Raw genomic sequence first — 15,011 nt, 5'->3', positions numbered from 1 at the left:
TAGTAATACAGCAGTGGCCTCCCAGGTTTTCTTTAGAAAGTTCTCTGCCTGTCCATGGGATCCTTTAGTTGCGCAGCATCTTCAGAAGGGAGAAGTGTACGCTTATCTACTTTTGCCACAGGGGTGTCAACTCTAGATCTAGAATCGCAGTCGGTATAATCCTCCTCCCCAGACGAGTAACAGCTCTTGATGCCATGAGGAATAAAAGAACCTCTCTCTGGCTTATACCCATTCCGTCCGTATAAACTTCTGCAAATTATCAGGGACAGGGAACACAGACCTACGTCTCTCCCCCAGACCTCCAACATCTCCTCCTGAGCACACCTAGGCTTTTTGGTATCTCCATTCAGATAGTTGCCCAGATTGCTTTAATCAGCTCATCTATAGCATCCAGATTTAATGAGAATCTCTCATATTCATTATCTTCATCAGAATCATGCACTTTTTCAAAAGCTTCAGGATCAGACAAATCTGGGTTGCCAGAATCGGAATCACTATCCACATATAGACCCTTTTTAGTAATTACAGGGGGAGGACGTCTGGCTGAGGACATTCATTCCCGAAAGGAAAGAGCAGATTGAACCTCCTCTCTGACTAATATTCTAATGTCCTCCAGAAAGATAGACGATTCTCCTTGTACCACCTTAGCCTACACTCTTTACACAGGGATTTAGTTACTGAATCGTGGTTTATGCTCCAAGCGCTTACCTTTTCCTGGATTTAACTTTAGACTCCTTTTCCCCCTGAAATATACAAGGGAGAGAAGGGTCAGCCACTGCAGGGCAAAAAAAAAAAATATATATACATAGAGGGCCTGAGGTCAGGCTACTCACTCCACCCTGGATAGTAGTAGGCTCTGGTCCCAAGCCCAGCATGGTAGGGGCACTCATGAGTCCACTGCACCCATCCACAACTCCTATCTGAAGCGATGCGCTGAGGGGAACTGTTGGGCACTGTGATGAGTGGGTTCATCACCATTTTATCCATCCCAGCATGCTCAAGGACATGTAGTACCGGATGGGACGTCATAACAGGGCCAAAATTTTGGCAGTTGCCCCTCATGGTGTCATTGAGACACGGTGATGTGTTTCTGGTTCTCTTAGACCCCCTCCCCTCTCCTTTTTTCCCCCTCCTTTTTTATTTTTCCTCAGGTAATCCAAAAGTTAGCCGGCAACAGGACTGAGAGGTGATTGGCCCAAGGTGTTGCTTGGCCAGAGGGCCATTTTTAACTGGACTACGGATTGGCCACAGTCCAGTTTCGGTGGCAATTTGGAGTATTTATGGTGGCCACTCACCTTCTCTCATCAGCTGAAGAAAGAACTGCCCCGCCCACCCTCCCGGGGTTTTATTCGCGGTCTTGTTGAAAAGGGGTGGTGGGGGTTAGTCGCTCAGCCTTCCTGGGTGGACTGTTTATGAGCAGTTCATTAATAGACTTTAGTTAACATATGTGGGAATTTTAATGAAATAATGATTAATGGATTTGTTAATATTTATGGTTACCCCCCCCCCCCCCCATTTTAATAAAGACCACGGCAATTTTTATCCATATTTGTAGTACATCTTTATTTATTATTATAAGGTTTTAAATTGCCAAGTATGGCACCATGATACGTGGTCCTGCCTCCCAGTGTCTGACCTCAGTTGGAGGAGGGATTGCATCATAGCATCTCTCTGGCCACCATTTTCCACTCCATATGGTGCTCATCTGGACCGCTGCAAGAGGGATCTTCACCGGGGACACAGCAACAGCCGGCGCCTAGGCACAGACCGCAACAAGAAGAAGGAGATCCGCACCACAAGATCCGTCCTCTGGACTAGGTAACAACTGCCAGGAACCCCACAGAGCTCCCAGCACCTCTCTGGTCTTCCTTCCCTGGCAGTGGTGGTGGGGATTTAAGCCTCAGTTTTTTCCTTCAGTCTCAGGATGTCATGGAGACGACTGGGGAAAAAGTCTGTATTACTTCTACCAAAAGCAGTCCCTAAACAACAATCCTTAGCTTAAGGGTGCATTCACACAACCATGTGTTTTGCGGTCTGCAAAAAAATATGGATGACATCCGTGTGAATGGGGCATAAGCCACATATTCTAGTTCACCGCTGTTTATGACGCGGACTATCTCCGTGCTGAATGACAGGTTTTCATTGTTCGCCTGGTCCCTTTAGGAAACAGTTTGTTCTCAGACAGATTTCTCACTGCTTAGGTGAGCTCCTATAATATAGCTGGGCATTCCAAAAAATTCAGAGAACCAGGTAAAGCTTGGAGACATGCAAGATTTCAGCTCTGAAGGCTGCAGAATTGTGATAAATGATGTAACTCGGTACACGATAAACAAAGCAATGTATATAGAGAGTTACTAAACTTGTTATGCAGCTTTATTCTCTACATGTAAACTAACAAAGCATCTGAAGATGGAAATCCTGGAATCAGACTACTGATGGCCCATTCTCAGGATAGGCCAGCAATATCAGATCGGTGGGGTTTTAATGACTGCCAATGAGCTGTTTGACCCCCACTGATCTGATATATATTGAATAGGGATTAGCGAATCGATTCATCTCATCAGCAGGAGTTCTTCACCCGTTATGGGCTGTCCCTGCAGGTGAAGAAACGCTCACCTGCTGCATTTCATCCGGCCCTGACAGTCTTGCACATGTGTTGCTGCTCTAGGGAGTGGCGCAGGTGCAGAGACTGCCTCCACTTCAGAAGCATCGACTGTTCATGTGCAGATACCTGAAAGTGTAGCAGCGCATCAGCAGTTGCGGCCAATGAGATGAATTGATTAGTTCAGGCATGCTCAACCTGCGGCCCTCCAGCTGTTGCAAAACTACAACTCCCAGCATGCCCGAACAGCCTACAGGAAGGCATTATGGTAGTTTTACCACAGCTGCCTGAATTAGTTAAATTCGCTCATCCATAATTATGAACCTAAAGAACCACTTTAGGGTCCATTCACATGTATTTTGTAATCCGCATCCGTCCTGAAAATTTGCGGAACGGAATGCGGACCATTTATTTCAATGGCCCCGCAAAAAAATGCGGACAGCACTCAGTGTGCTGTCCGCATCAGTTGTTCCGGTCCGTTACAAATAGAGCTTGTCCTACTATAGTCTGCAAAATGCGGATAACATGCGGAATGCATCAATATATATCATCCGTAATTGCAGATCCGTTTCCAGGAAACAAAATTTTTTTTTTTTTTTTAGTACCCTAGCAACATATATTCCCCCTTCCGTTTTTTTGCGGAAAAACAAAAGGGATGCGGATGTACAATTGGTAAAAACTGAAGGTTTTTGCGGTAACACGGATCCGCAAAAACGAAACAAAAATATGGAAAAGAAAAATACTGACGTGTGAATGGTCACTTTCTTTTTCCAAACTGTTAGGCCGAGCTCACACATTCAGGTTCTGGATGTGTTTCCTGGACCTACTGGGGGTTCAGGGTATGTCCATACATGATGGATATGCTGCAGCAAATCCTCAGCATTGTACATTACCAGCAACGTGCATGAGAGTTTAGGAAATCTCATCCACGCGGTGCTTAGAAATCCGCAGTCAACTGACCTGCGGTGCAGATTTCTAACCTGCAGTTTGTCATTATGCCGAGGACCTCTCCTGTGGATTTCATTCTTTGGAATGGAGTTGGTGAAATCCACAACCATTTCTGTGGCAAAAATGTAATACATGCAGTTTTTTTGCCCCGATTCAGCAGAAAAATCCACAACTGACTTTCCACCGTATTTTCAGCCACGTGTGGAGGTAACGTAAATGACCACAAGGATCTATGATGCTGTGTGTGTGTGACTAAACCAGTGGTCGCAGTGGGACACACATCTGGACATGGGAGGAGGTGTGCGCTGCGGCTGAGGATCTGGTCACATTCCCAATGTATGGAGAAAACATTTACCAGCTTCTATTAAACCATGTATGACCCGTGGAGGAAAAGGACACTGCTGACAGGCCTTTCTTGCTTCCCCTTTAATCAGCAGGCTGGGCGATCACTAAAACGGCATGGCTGCTCTAGATAACGGAGTAGTCACGCCCTGAACCAATTCCCCACCATGTAGCTTTTGAGGAACAGTCCGTTTTCTAGATTAGATCTGGAGCAGAAAATGGCAACTGCACAGGAGCCATAGTTCTATAATGCCCGGCAGAGTTTTTAGCATTCATAGTTGTAGGGTGGTCCAGTACATTAAGTTTGGTAAATTCTACATGTGCAAAATGCGGACACGGGTACAACCTAATCTAATAATTTTAGAGCTGTACACATATGGAGAAACAAGAAATGTACATTCACACGCAAATTGCGGATCCACAAAACACGGACACTGGCAATTTGCATACCGCAAATCAGCTGTGTCGTCCACATCTGTGCAGCCAATTAAAGAACGTGTCCTACTCTTGTCCATTTTGTGCAACAAATGTCGTCGTGTAGACCTAGCCTATGTTATAATACAAAATAATACAGGGAAAACACTTTAATGGGGTCCGGGGTTGCTTTCATCCTTATCTCCTAGCAACTATGCGTGAAAAAATAAATAAATAAATTGCACCGCATCCGCACTTTCTTGCGGATGCTTGCGATTTTCACGCAGCCCCATTCATTTCTATGGGGCCTGTGTTGCGTAAAAAACACAGAATATAGAACCTGCTGCGATTTTCACGCAACGCACAAAGGATGCGTGAAAAATAAATAAATAAAATCACCGGTCATGTGCACAGCCCCATTGAAGTGAATTAGTCCGGATTCAGTGCGGGTGCAATGCGGGTGCAATGCGTTCACCTCACGCATTGCACCTGTGCAGAAAACTCGCCCGTGTGAAAGAGGCCTAACAGCGGCATCCATCACCTAAAGGCTATAAAGACATAACATTAAAGGGGTTGTCCTGGTTCAGAGCTGAACCCGGACATACCTCCATTGTCACCCAGGCAGCCCCCCAATCATGAGATGGTCCGATGCTAACATCAGGTCGGCTGCCTGGGTGAAATTATGCGTATGTCCGGGTTCAGCTCTGAACCCGGACAACCCCTTTAAATGGACGTATCACGAAAAGCTATAAAAAAATAAATATAATATAATATAATATATTGAGAGCCTTCACAAGAACTCCGGATTCTAGAGCTATCAACTTGAACCCTGCAAACGTGTCAGGTGGGGGAGGTCCGATTAGAGGACAGTGACCACGGTCTCCAAGGAGTTATCCCCAATCTTGGTAATTGCAGCCAGCTGTATTACACGGATGGCACATGACATGGGCGCACATCAGTGCCATTCAAGTGAATAGGGCTGATCTGCAATACCTAGTACAGTCACTATTCAATAGACATGCTTGTATGAGGAGGTCTCAAACAGCTGATCGGCGTAGGTTCCAAATGTCAGACCCCCGCCAATCTGTATCCTGAGGATAGGGCATCGATATCAGAATCTGGAAGAACGGAATGACCTCATGATGTCAGGATAGAGACCTCTGCGTCACTGCAAAATGTGGTCTCTAAAACTGGGCAGTGCCAAACTGCAGTCCTGCTATGGACCATACCACTGTTGGTATTCAAAATCTGATACTGTATTATGCCATGCGGAAAAACGGAACGGAACCACTACTGAAACAAAAAAACGGATCTCTTAAAAACGGCCCGCAAAACACTAAAAAAGCCATACGGTCGTGTGAACGAGCCCTAACACGGATTAGGGCTCTTTCACACTTGCGTTGTCCGGATCCGGCGTGTACTCCATTTGCCGGAATTACACGCCGGATCCGGAAAAACGCAAGTGAACTGAAAGCATTTGAAGACGGATCCATCTTCAAAATGCGCTTAGTGTTACTATGGCAGCCAGGATGCTATTAAAGTCCTGGTTGCCATAGTAGTAGTGGGGAGCGGGGGAGCAGTATACTTACAGTCCGCGCGGCTCCCAGGGCGCTCCAGAATGATGTCAGAGCGCCCCATGCGCATGGATGACGTGCCATGCGACCGCGTCATCCATGCGCGTGGGGCGCCCTGACGTCACTCTGGAGCGCCCCGGGAGCCGCACGGACGGTAAGTATACTGCTCCCCCGCTCCCCACTACACTTTACCATGGCTGCCAGGACTTTAGCGTCCCGGCAGCCATGGTAACCATTCAGAAAAAACTAAACGTCGGATACGGCAATGCTCCGAAACGACGTTTAGCTTAAGGCCGGATCCGGATCAATGCCTTTCAATGGGCATTTATTCCGGATCCGGCCTTGCGGCAAGTGTTCAGGATTTTTGTCCGGAGCAAAAAGCGCAGCATGCTGCGGTATTTTCTCTGGCCAAAAAACGTTCCGGTCCGGAACTGAAGACATCCTGATGCATCCTGAACGGATTTCTCTCCATTTAGAATGCATGGGGATAATCCTGATCAGGATTCTTCCGGCATAGAGCCCCGACGACGGAACTCTATGCCGGAAAATAAATACGCAAGTGTGAAAGAGCCCTTAGATACTGATAATTTGAGGTTTCTATTCAATGACAACAACCGTGAAAAAAAGTAATGAACAGCCTGTCGGATCCGTCCTGCCGCTAGTGATACTGTGCCCCCGGACTACCGCTCCAGCCTCATTGACTATAATAGGGAAGGTGCGGAGTTCCGGCGGCGGTATGGCAGCCAGAATAAAACTACGACATGTCCGACATTTATTCCGGCAGCCTCTTGCCGTGCGCTGCCATGCCTCCGCCAGAACTCCACCCCGCCCCCATTATAGTCAATGGGGACGGCAGTCCAGGGGGCACACAGTCACTAGCGGCAGGACGGATCCGACAGGCTGTTCACCCGACGGAATAGCCTGCCGGAGGTCTGTGCCACTAGTGTGAAAGCAGCCTTACAAGACAGCTCTAAAACTGCTGTCGATGTGTACGCTGCAGAACAGCAAGAACTAAGATGTATTAGATACTGAAAATTCAAGGTTTCCATTCAACAACAGCAGCCGTGAAAAACGTGTTATAAAGCTAAAAACCACTGCCACAAAGTGTAGGATATAGAACAGCAAGAACACTGCTACCTGTGAAATACAAGCAGCTCTAAAACTGCTGACAACGATGTGTACGCTGCAAAACAGCACTACCTGTGAAATGCAAGCAGTAAGCTGTATTAGATACTGAAATTCAAGGTTTCCATTCAACCACAGCAAGTAGAGCTCTTCAGAATAGTAAACAATTGAAACACAAAGTAAGTTACCTAACTTTTTACTGTACAATGAGGAGGCTAAATTAATAAAAGAAAGGAGTGGACTCAGCCTTACAGCCCATAAATGCCCAAACACCCGGGCAGACCCTCTCAGCCCTGCATTACCTGTCAGACATGAGGGGCAGTACACGAGAGCAGCGCAGCACTCACCTCTCTCTCTCCCAGCACGAGCGCTCAGATAAATGGGCAGCAGATTTTCACAGAACACCGGTAAAAGGCTAAATCCCATGACCTTGTGACGTCAAGGAAGCACGTGACATACTGAAATCACGTGACCGCAAAGCAGACGCATCCTTCCTCATTGACACAGAGTGATGGCGTCTTGAGCAGAACCAGTGCCTGTCTTTAACACAGGTATTTACTGTGTGTGTGTGTGTCCGTGTGTGTGTGTGTGTGTCCGTGTGTGTGTGTGTGTGTCCGTGTGTCCGTGTGTCCGTGTGTCCATGGGATCCCTTTAAGATGAGAAAAGTATTTGTTGTAACGCCAGTTGCCTTTGAAGCAACAAGGGCACAGGGCCCCTTCTAGTGATATGGTGGTACCCAGTGTAGGAATGCCAGAGTGGTGTAGGGTGGCCTAATGTCCCTTAATGGTGTTGCACTTGTCACAGTGCTCCTACCTGGATACGCTGGAATCCCAGGCGCGGTCGTGCGAAGCAAATCAAGGGGTAGTTGGAAGGGATGGAGAAAGAAATAAATGGAGTCCAGACTTGGTATAACGTTAAACAAAACAGCTTTACTTGCAAAAACGTTTATTAGGACACAATCTTCCAGCTTTGTCTTGGTCACCAGCAGGCTTTGGCATTCATTCTGGCAGGCAAACACACTCGGCTCTGCTACGTCTGTTGCTCTCTGGTTCTGCTGTGCTGACAGGATTAAATAGGAATCTTTTCCTTTCTGCTGTAAGTTGGTCTGTCCCTAACTTTATCCAGGGAACTTTCTCCTTGGCTTAAAGGGGTTCTGCAGTTTGTTTAAACTGATGATCTATCCTCTGGATAGGTCATCAGCATCTGATCGGTGGGGGTCTGACAGCTGGGACCCCTGCCTGTTTACCGCAGGCCCAGTGACGTCACGACTAGTATCACTGGCCTGGGCGGGGCTAAGCTCTGTTCACTTGAATGGAGCTTAGCCCTGCCCAGGCCATTGATACTATTCGTGACGTCACCGGGGCCGGCGGAAACAGTGAGGAGGCCGGAGGGCTGCTGCCTTCTGAAACAGCTGATCGGCGGGGATCCCGGGCGTCAGACCCCCGCCGATCAGATGCTGATGACCTATCCAGAGGATAGATCATCAGTTTAAACAAAGTGCAGAACCCCTTCTGCCTCTATGTCCAGCAGAGCTAAAGGTGCTCTGCTGGCTTAGGCAAGACTCGTCCAGGAGGGACAAACACCTGCAGCACACCGTCCCTTGGCAGGAGGTAAGCTGGACTGACTCTGACTGAGCAAACTGGTCCCTAGAGGGAGAGCAAAAGAATAGAAAGAAGGGTCCCATTCTAGGTAGATTAGCTCTGCCATGTCTCTGCCGCCATCTGCTGGTAAACCAGGTATTTTACACTTAAACAGTTACAAAACAAGGAAATGGGAAGACACATGTTGCAGGACCTGGAAATAAGTGCATAGACGACATTAGGTCAACCATAGGCGACAGTAGAGAGGAGATCTCTTTATTTTTATGCAAATAAGCGTTGGACTACACGGTAATTTTGGATCCGACAGGGCAGCCATAGAAATGAATGGGGTCGCGGTGCGACTGGCTTTTTTGCCATTCTGAGGTCACGGAATACAAGAGGGGCTCATAACCCCATCCATCTCTAAGCCTTCCTCCGGGTCACGTGACCTATGCCAGCCTTACCCGTGCTGAGAGCAGCGTCTGAAGCTTCACCTGCTGGATGTGGACGGAGTCCGCGGAGAGAGGGTTTACATGGCCCCTAGGGGCGGAGCATTGCGAATCAGTTGTCGGAAGAGGAAGTGCTGCTCTCTTCCCCACATGGAGTTAACTCTTCATGTCCTGGAACAGCAGCAGCAGCGCTCTATGTTGGATTCTCTGCCTGGTGAGAAGGTCTGTGTTTCTCGGTCTGTCTCTTCATCCTCTGATTTCTTTTCTCTGTTAAATCTGCTGTTTCTAATCCTGTTACTGAAAGGGTTAATTGTGCCACCCCAGCGCTTGGTAAAGGGATTGGGGTAGCACTGGCACTTCCTTTGGGTTACCATGCCTCTGCTTCAGCGAAGGGTCGGATGTGGCGCCTTCTGCTAGAGAAGTAGTAGGTGCAGGTATCAAAGGCGAAGACAAGAAGCGTGCAGTGCAAGTCTATGAACAATTGGCTGCAAGCCTCTGTATGGATCAGGACGGCCATGTCTGCGACTCATATTCCAGGCAAAACCTAGTCTGGATTTCCCTCTCCTTACTGGGAGGAAGGGGGTAGCTCCTGCCTTCACTGGTGACAAGCCCTCCGCCCTCCCCATGGTTTAATCTGTTGTTTCTTTTCAAAATCTCATTTGACGTAATAGTACGTCATGGCAGCAGGTGCGTTCCCGCATTTTGACGTACTATTACGTAATGGAGCGGTGCGCACCCAACCACGGCAGTCCCTGATAGCCGGGCCCCTGCTGTATCCGCCGGCATCGCTGTACAAGCCGATGCCAGCAGATTAACTCCTTCCATGATCAGCGCTGACCGTGACATAGAAGGGGTTTGAGGCGGGTGAGGGAGCCCATCGAGTTCCCTCACTGCTGTGGCAGGGACCTGATGGGTGAGAAGGCAGCCCGATGCCGTGCAGAGGCTGCCCAATGCCTTGCACGGCATCAGGACCTGCCTTCTACGGGAGCCGAGGAGATCCAGCCCCAGGCAACCTGTTAGTCTATGACTTTAAGGCCCCTTTCACACTGGCAAGAATTGCACGCCGGTTCAATGCGTGAGGTGTACGCTGTGCACTCGCACTGAATCCGGACCCTTTCATTTCTGTGGCGCTGTGCACATGAGCGGTGATTTTGACGCATCACTTGTGCGTTGCGTGAAAATCGCAGCATGCTCTATATTGTGCGTTTTTCAACGCAGGCCCCATTGAAGTGAATGTGGCTGTGTGAAAATCGCAAGCATCCGCAAGCAAGTGCAGATGCGGTTCGATTTTCACGCATGGTTGGTAGGTGGTGATTGCGATGGGGAACCGATCTTTATTATTTTCCCTTATAACATGGTTTTAAGGGAAAATAGTAGCATTCTTAATACAGAATGCTAAGTAAATTAGGAATGCAGGGGTTATAAAAATAAATAATTAAACTCGCCTTATCCACTTATCCTCATCTACTTTCTTCTTCTTTTAGGACCCGGGAGGAAAAGGACCCTTGGTGACGTCACTGCGCTCATCACATAATCCATCATCATGGTGATGGGCCATGTGATGAGCGCAGTGACGTCACCAAAGGTCCTTTTCCTCTCAAGTCCTCGAAGAAGAAAGACGACGAGTCGGGCTGCGTGAACAAGTGGATGAGGTGAGTTTAATTATTATTTTTTAACCCCTCCATTCCTAATTTACTTAGCATTCTGTATTAAGAATGCAATTTTTTCCCTTATAACCATGTTATAAGGGAAAATAATAAAATCTACACAACACTGATCCCAAACCCGAACTTCTGTGAAGAAGTCTGGGTTCGGGTCTTGGTACCAAACATGCCGATTTTTCTCACGTGCATGCAAAACGGATTAAAACCCTTTGCACTTGCGCTGAAAAATCTTGCTTTTTCCCCACAACGCCCGTGTGAACCCAGCCTAACAGGCAATGCATTACAATACAGATGTATTGTAATGCATTGCAGAGGTGATCAGACCCCCAAAAGTAAAGTCCCAGAGTGGGACAGAAATAAAGTCTAAAAAAAATTAAGTTTCAAGAAAAAAAAAAAGAAAAAAACACCCCTTTCCCCTGATTTTAGATTAAAAAAAGAAAACACACACTTATAAGGTATCCCTGCATCCGTAACGACCGTCTCTATAAATATATCACATGATCCACCCCGTCCGATAAACACTGTAAAACATAAAAACTGTTTAAAAAGAAAAAGCAATTTTTGTCCCATTCATCACAAAAAGCGATCCAAAAGGCATATGCCCCCCAAAATGGTACCAATCAAACCGTTACCTCATCTTGCAAAAATGAGACCCTACCTAAGACAATCGCCCAAAAAAAAAAAAAAACTATAGCTCTCAGAACATGGAGACACTAAGGCCCCTTTCACACGGGCGAGTATTCCGCGCAGGTGCAATGCGTGATGTGAACGCATTGCACACGCACTGAATCCGGACCCATTCATTTCTATGGGGCTGTGCACATGAGCTGTGATTTTCACGCATCACCTGAAAATTGCCGCTTGCTCTATATTCTGCGTTTTTCATGCAACGCAGGCACTATAGAAGTGAATGGGGCCGCGTGAAAATCGCAAGCATCCGCAAGCAAGTGCGGATGCGGTGCGATTTTCACGCATGGTTGCTAGGTGACGATCGGGCTAGGGACCCGATCTGTATTATTTTCCCTTATAACATGGTTATAAGGGAATATAATAGCATTCTGAATGCAAAGTAAAATAGTGATGGAGGGGGTTAAAAATAAAAAAAATTAACTCCCCAAGTCCACTTGATCACGTAGTTGCGGATCTCTGTCTTCTTCTGTAATGTTGAGCTGCCGGCTAAGAACCTGTGGTGACGTCACATCACATGGTCCAATCACATGGTCCCTCACCATGGTGATGAACCATGTGATGAGCACAGTGACGTCACCACAGGTCTTTTGCCAGGTCCTGAAGATAGAACAGAGACCGGCAGCTATGGAGCAGGTAAATTAACTTTTTATTTTATTTTTTAACCCCTCCATCCCTAATTTACTTTGCATTCTATATTAAGAATGCTATTATTTTCCCTTATAACCATGTTATAAGGGAAAATAATAAAATCTACACAACACCGAACCCAAACCTGAACTTAAGTGATGAAGTCCAGGTTTGGGTAACACATTAAACGCTTTGCAATCGCGCATTTTACCGCAACGCACCCGCATCTTATCGGGCCCTCACACGCAACGCTCGTGTGAAAGAGGCCTAAAACATCATTTTTTTTGTTTCAAAATGCTATTATTGTGTAAAACTTAAATAAATAAGAAAAAAAGTATACAAAAGGTATTGCCACGTCTGTAATGACCGGCTCTATAAAAATGTCACATCACCCCTCTGGTGAACGCTTTAAAAATAAATAAAAACTGCCAAAACAACCAATTTTTGGGGTCACCTTACCTCATAAAGTGTAATAATGAATGATCAAAAAATCATATGTACCCAAAAATAGTACTAATAAAAACATCGTCTTCCTGCAAAAAATAAGCCCCTGGACAAGAAGATGGCCGAGAAAAATATATATATTTTTTTAATATAGAGCGATTAAAAATCATATGTACCCCAAAATAGTACCAATAAAACTGTCACCATATCCCTAGTTTTTAAAAATGGGGTCACTTTTAGGAGTTTCTACTGTAGGGGTGCATCAGGGGGGCTTTAAATGGGACATGATGGCCAAAAGCCAGTCCAGCAAAATCTGCTTTCCAAAAACCATACGGCGCTCCTTTTCTTCTGCGCCCTGCTGTGTGCCCGTACAGCAGTTTTTGACCACATATAGGGTTAACAAAGTTTGTAAAATCAGTTTTGAGTAATTTGAGGGGTGTAGTTTCTACAATGGGCTCATTTATGGGGGGTTTCTATTATGTAAGCCCCACAAAGTGACTTCAGACCTGAACTGGTCTTCAAAAAGTGGGTTTTGGAAATTTTCTTAGAATTTTAGAAGCAATTCTAAACAAAAATTAAGCCTTCTAAAGTCTTCAAAAAATAAAATGACATTTACAAAATGATGCCAACATAAAGAAGACACGTGGGGGATGTAATAAATATTTTATGAGGTATCACTTTCTGTTTTAAAAGCAGAGAAATTGAAATTTTGAAAATTGCTAATTTTTCAAAATTTTTGGTAAATTTGGAATTTTTTCATAAATAAAGGTGAACTATATTGACTTGAAATGTATTGCTGTCATGAAGTACAATGTGTCACGAGAAAACAATCTCAGAATGGTTTGGATAAGTAAAAGCATTCCACAGCTATTACCATATAACGTGACACATGTCAGATTTGCAAAAAATGGCCTGGGCAGGAGGGTGAAAACTGGCCTGGGGTAGAAGGGGTTAAATCCCACATGGAGTGTCCGCTTGTTCTTTTGGTTGCGCCACACCTTTAGTAAAATCCATACAGTCTAATAAGTATTGTGTTTACTATCGCCTGAATGTGATGCACCCAATTTGACGGTCATGTATCTATGCAGCTGTTTTGGAGCTCATGCACACGACCATATGTATTTTGCGGTCTGCAAAAAAACAGATCCCCAAAAATTATGGATGACATCCCCGTGCATTCCGTATTTTGCGGAACAGAACAGCTGGCCCCTAATAGAACAGTACTATCCTTGTTTGTAAGGCTCCTTTCACACCTGCGTTCAGGTGTCCGCTCGTGAGCTCCGTTTGAAGGGGCTCACAAGCGGCCCTGAACGCAGCCGTCTGGCCCTAATGCATTCTCAGTGGAGGCGGATCCACTAAGAATGCATCCGTCTGCCAGCGCTCAGCCTCCGCTCCGCTCAGTGAGCGGGCACCTGAACGCTGCTAGCGTTCGCCTGGCCGTGCGGAGGCGAGCGGATCCGTTCCGACTTTTAATGGAAGTCAATGGGGACGGATCCGCTTGAAGATGACACCATATGGCTCAATCTTCAAGCGGATCCGTCCCCCATTGACTTTCAATGTAAAGTCTGAACGGATCCGCTCAGGCTACTTTCACACTCAGAAAATTTTTCTAAGTTATAATGCAGACGGATCCGTTCTGAACGGAGCCACCGTCTGCATTAATATGAGCGGATCCGTTCAGAATGGATCCGCTCGAACGCTAGTGTGAAAGTAGCCTAATGCGGACAATAATAGGAAATGTTCTATTTTTTTGTGGAACAGAAATACGGACATACAGAAACAGAATGCACAAGGATTAACTATCGTTTTTTTATGGACCCATTGAAGTGAATGGTTCCACATACAGTGCCCACAAAAAACAGAACGGACACGGAAAGAAAATACGATTGTGTGCATGAGCCCTTAGGGGAAGGATTTCCTGAAAAGTGCTGTGGCTTGTTTCAGCAAGTTGATATTGTGCCAGTTTGGCGGTATGGCCTGGTTCAATTACGGCGAGTCGTTTAGTCAACAATTAGCAATCCATACTTCACTGAAATGGGGGGGGGGGGGTGAAAGATGTCGGGCTTTGGTTAAGGTTGATGCTGTCGCAGTGGACATCTTTGCCTAAGCAGCCTGGTGCTGGACCAGGTACCCTCAGGAAGGGCGTTTGTTTCGCCTTTAATGAGGGTTCCTGTAAGTGGTTGAATAATGGTCGGTATCGGCACAAGTGCATGTTTTGTGCGGGCGCAGGCAATCCTCTCAGCAGCAGCCAGGTCCTAAAGAGCAGTTATCCAAAAGTGTTGACACCAGTGAAGCTGGTAGAAATGTTACCTTGGCTCGTGGCATACCCTGACCAAGTGACGGCTAAATGACTGATTTCTGTTTTTTCTGAAGGATTTCCTGTTTCTGAGTTTAAAGGGCCTGGCTATGTTTGGGTGGAGAATTTAAGGTCTGTATTCCAATATAAAGAGGTGGTGAGAGAGAAGTTGTTGATGGAATTACCAGCTGATCGGATTGCTGGCCCATTTTTAAGCGCCGGTCCTTTTGCGGACCACTATTCACAGTAACACCAG

General features: G+C 46.3%; 2 protein-coding genes across 4 annotated transcripts in view; one reads left to right on the top strand and one right to left on the bottom strand.

The window, feature by feature from the left end:
- The window catches only part of BLVRA (biliverdin reductase A), a 43,931-nt gene extending 36,482 nt beyond the window's left edge, over positions 1-7,449 (bottom strand). Inside the window, exons 1-2 of one of the 2 annotated variants that reach the window (XM_044295216.1) lie at positions 7,353-7,449; positions 709-743 (exon numbers count right to left, since the gene is read on the bottom strand). The gene's annotated coding sequence lies outside the window, so the exon portion shown is untranslated. The remainder of the gene's footprint in view (positions 1-708; positions 744-7,352) is intronic. The other variant, XM_044295217.1, reaches the window with a different exon arrangement.
- The window catches only part of LOC122939194 (cytochrome c oxidase assembly factor 1 homolog), a 100,790-nt gene continuing 93,218 nt past the window's right edge, over positions 7,440-15,011 (top strand). Inside the window, exon 1 of one of the 2 annotated variants that reach the window (XM_044295219.1) lies at positions 7,440-7,556. The gene's annotated coding sequence lies outside the window, so the exon portion shown is untranslated. The remainder of the gene's footprint in view (positions 7,557-15,011) is intronic. The other variant, XM_044295220.1, reaches the window with a different exon arrangement.

This window comes from Bufo gargarizans, chromosome 5 (assembly GCF_014858855.1).
Source record: "Bufo gargarizans isolate SCDJY-AF-19 chromosome 5, ASM1485885v1, whole genome shotgun sequence".
Classification (NCBI taxonomy): domain Eukaryota; kingdom Metazoa; phylum Chordata; class Amphibia; order Anura; family Bufonidae; genus Bufo; species Bufo gargarizans.
The sequence above is the reverse complement of the archived record's forward strand: the minus strand, read 5'-3'. Positions and strand labels throughout refer to the sequence as shown.